We start from the raw sequence: 4,397 nt of genomic DNA, 5'->3' as shown, positions 1-4,397 counted from the left end.
TTTCTTCTCGGCTAGTGGTTGCTCCTTTTGATAGAAGCCTCGACCTGTCTGCCTATACTTTTCTTCATTTTGCTTCCTATACTCTTCATATGGCAGCCACTCCTTCTTTGGTTTCCTCCAGTCCTCATCAAACTTATCCCCACTCGAGTAGCATACTTGAGCTTTTCTGTTCGCAAACTCATCTAAATTGCAGTCCTTGGTCAAGTGTGGACCACTGCATCTCTTGCAACCCACTTTTATGGCATGTATTGACTGGTCCATTTGCGTTATCCTTCGATCCAAATTATTCAGCATAGCCATCACAGCTGCTATTTCTTCAGTTTGGGCCCCTCCACCGCCTTTGATTCCATCTTGCCTAGGGTTGTGGTATTCGCGAGAGTGCTTCGCGAATTCTTCAATTAGCTCCTTGACCTCCCTTGGATTTTTCTTTTTCAAAGGTCCTTGAGAGTCAAGGAGTTGTATCGTCATAACGTTGACCCCATCATAGAAAATCGACATCTCTTGTTGCACATTTAGATCATGCTGAGGGCAATTTCTGAGCAAGCCCTTGTACCGCTCCCAGGCTTCGTATAATGACTCCCCCGACTGTTGCTCAAAGTTGGCTATTGCCTTCTTGAGTTTAGCTATCTTGGATGGTGGGAAAAACTGGTCCAGAAATTGCTCACGCATTTGAGCCCAAGTGGTGATTGTGCCTGGTGGAAGTGATTTTAGCCAATCTCTAGCAGCTCCCTTGAAAGTAATGGGAAGAATCCTAAGCAAGACGATGTTTCTATTGACATTTGGGACATTGAAGTAATCTGCATTGTCATTGACTTCATCTAGATGCTTAAAAGCATCCTCATGATCTTCCCCAAAAAATAGGATATCCTTCAATGAAGTCAAGATGTGCCCCTTCAGATCGAATGTGGTAGTGGCAGGTATTGCGGGTTGGACTAAACTGGGACCCATATCGTCTCGGATCCGCTTCTTGTAAGCTCCCATGGACATCTCTTCAATTGCTGCCATCTCGTTCCTTGGCTCGTTCTCGGGTTCGCTCGTATGTTCTTCAAATTCGGGCTCGGTATCGTATTCAGATTCGGTTTGGACGGGTATTTGATCCAAGTGCTCAAAATTGCTCTTGTGCCTCGAGGATGAACTTGACTCTCCTGTCTTCTTTCCCGACTTTCTTGAAAATGCTGACTTTAATTCTTGCAGCGGCGTCTTCTTATCAGTCTTCTTGTGAAGTGCAGCTTCTGGATCTTCAATTGGTGGCACCAAAGGTGTGGTAGATCCTCTGGTCATGAACTCCTGCAACTCGCTAAACTAAAAACGTAAAACTGCACTAAAATAAGAAAATACTAAAAACTGAAAATCGCGGCTTTCACGTCGTGAGTTTATAAAACTCACGTCGTGAATTCTGTGACAGAAACAGAAAACAAAATTTTTGTTATATGCTAATCAACTAAGCTAAGCTAATAAACAAAAATAAATAACCAATTAACTTTTTGCAGATTTTATTCCACAAAAAGGGTCGATTAATCTAATGCAACTAAATAAACTAATAAACACGTCGTTCCCCGGCAACGGCGCCAAAAACTTGATGTGCACAAAAGTACCCACTAATTTTAATATTTATAACCTACAAACTTAAACTAACTATGCACTTATAGGCAGTGTACCTAGTCGGATTACAGTATAGCTAGGGTAAGTCGGGTGTTGATCACAGGGAACGGTGTTACTAATTAATCTATTTGCTATCAAATTAACTCAGTTATTAACAAGTTTAGAAAAGGGTTTTATCTGATTTTACAAGATCAGACGAACTTAAATCAAATTCAATAAGTAAAAACACACTCTTGTCTAGTTCGAATCCACTTCTTCCTTATGGCTAGCTAATGATTATGGATTATTAAGTTGGTTTAGTTGTATTAGTAATTTAGTTCTAACTTTACCAATAATTAATTAATTCATGTCAAACTATGTATGGTCACACACAATTAAACACATAATCAATTATGAATATGAATATGCTATGTAAGATTTATTATGTAAACGCAATTATAGTCACAATAAACGTTCTCTAGCACAGCTAAGTTTATTTACTCTAATTACTAACTAAGATTGGTCAATCCTATCTCTAACAATTTAATGTTCACTAAATCATTAGGTAGACAAGTTCATGTAGTTAATGGTCACTAAGCTACACAGAACATGACATTAAGCAACTAGAGAAACAAACACGAGCATGCTAGATAATACAAATCAAACACAAGCAATTTTACCAACTAAATAAATCCATAAAAATTGAGCTATTCATAAGTTGGAAGCTTCATCTAGCTAAACAAGAGTAGCTAGATTCAGCTGCTCATAATAGCAACTAACACACTAACACAAATCAAAGTAATGTGAAACATGTTCCTAGTTAACAAATAAATAAACTCAATTATGGACCTTCACTCTTTTGGTGTTGAAAGCTTCTTTCCAGGAATTTTCTTCTGCTCAAAATCGCCTTCTGGAACTCCTCTCTTCATCCAAAAGTCTCCTCTATTTGTAATGGTCAAGGGTTTATATAGTTACTGATTTTTACAAATTCACGTCATGAATAATAAGATATTCACGTCGTGAGTTTCAGATAACCGTGTCCGTCAAGGATTCCTTCACCCACGTACATATATTCTAGAACCAACTCTCACGTCGTGAATCTTCAAGTTCCCACGACGTGAGAACGCTTTTTCCAGATTTTCTTTTCTTTTAATCTTTTAATTCCCAAAGTTTTTTTCTTTAACGCTTTTAGTCCCTTTTCTTCAAAATGCCTTCTTTTTTGTTGCAAATAACATTTAAGCTCATAAGTACCATTATTCTAAACAAATTACCAACTTATTAATAAAAATGTACTTAAATATTGCCTAAAAATAGGTATAAATATGACAATATCAATGAGTAACAAATGAATCCACCAAAAACAATGATAAGGTCATTCGTCATGATTTACTAAAGTTTAGTAAATATGGTTATGCTTACAAGTTTAAGTGTAATTCTGAAACATTGGAAAAGTTTCACTGTAAGACAGAACGAATAAGAAGAATTAAATTAGGCAGAAAGATAAAAGTTTCTCCAATCTGAAAAGATGGGAGAGTACTTTAGTATCGCGTTTTATGATTATCTTAGTGATTAAGAAACCATATCACAATTGATCCTCTAAGGACATCTTAGTGCATTTTCATGACTAAGAAGAGGAATCGTGAATTGTTAAAATGGATAAATCAATAGATGAATCATACTTCGTTCCAAAATTGAGCTTTAGAGTAATACTCCAAGAATGTAACTTGAGTGACATAATCTTTAGAAGGTTTATAACACTTGTCAAGTATAGAGTAAAATGTTTTCTTACTCTTGTACATTTGAAATTGGTAAGTTGTGATGTTCTGGATAAAACAAAGACCAACTAAGGCCAATTATGTGAAGTGTTTGTCTTGAAAAGAATCCGCACTAACTCTTGAATATTTGCTTTGTCAAGGAATAGCTCTTGACAAGAGAATCTTATATGTCAAGAGGTCAGTGGGAGCCTTAAATATCTTGAATAGTTTCAACAACTAATCAAGAATAAAACCTGTTGTTTATCACTAACACACAACTTGTGGTTTGTAACCTATCGTGTTGACATATTCTTGTTTCTGTGCCCATTCCGGTTAAAAGTTGACTATTCATGTGAGTTCTATGAGCTCTCAATTGTTTGCATGACAACTTGGAAGACATGGTAGGCCCTTATGCTGCCAAGTGGCAAGAAGTTAAGATTACACAAGTTCAGTCAATATAAGTTTGGATTTGTCACTAACCTTGTCTTGTGATTATGGTTTTGAAAAATTCACATGGATAGGAACACATACACCATAAAATCTAAGTGTCATAAGGTTTCTCTTCGATTCATGAAAATGATGGTGAGGAAACGCTTTCGCTAAATAGATTTTACGTAGATAGCAATTGTGATATTTGCATTCTCAAAGTCGTTAGTGGAGCGTGTGTGGTTAACCGACACACTAACATGGACTTGTGAAAAATGGCAAAGGTCTAAACAATTGAGACTATGATTACGACATCCCTTTTCATAGTTCTAAAAATTGTTTAAACATACATGTGAGCTATCTAAGGAAAGGTGTATGATTTTGATCAAAGCATCTTGTATTAAAAATCTGAATTTTGGTAAGAAAGTCATTAAAGTATTGATTTCTAGAAGTCCAGCTGATTTCTGAGTACGTGTCAGAGCTAGTGGGAGTATAAGCGTTATGCCGGAAAGATAATAATTATCATGTTAGTGGGAGCATGATTATTATGTTAAGTGTTGCAAGTTAGCAAAGTTAATTACAGAAAACAAATTTTCAATTAGGAAAAAGTTGTTTTGCTATAATTAAGGGAGAGGA

The 4,397-nt window shown here is 36.2% G+C and overlaps 1 non-coding gene across 1 annotated transcript; it reads left to right on the top strand.

Moving 5' to 3' along the window:
* Positions 1–514: 514 nt before the first annotated feature.
* Positions 515–621, top strand: LOC111877164 (small nucleolar RNA R71). The gene has a single exon (XR_002845305.2). It is a non-coding gene; the product is annotated as a small nucleolar RNA R71 (small nucleolar RNA).
* The last annotated feature ends 3,776 nt before the right edge of the window (positions 622–4,397 follow it).

Source organism: Lactuca sativa, chromosome 4 (assembly GCF_002870075.4).
Source record: "Lactuca sativa cultivar Salinas chromosome 4, Lsat_Salinas_v11, whole genome shotgun sequence".
Classification (NCBI taxonomy): Eukaryota; Viridiplantae; Streptophyta; class Magnoliopsida; order Asterales; family Asteraceae; genus Lactuca; species Lactuca sativa.
Note: the sequence above shows the minus strand (reverse complement) of the source record. Positions and strands in the feature narration are given on the sequence as shown.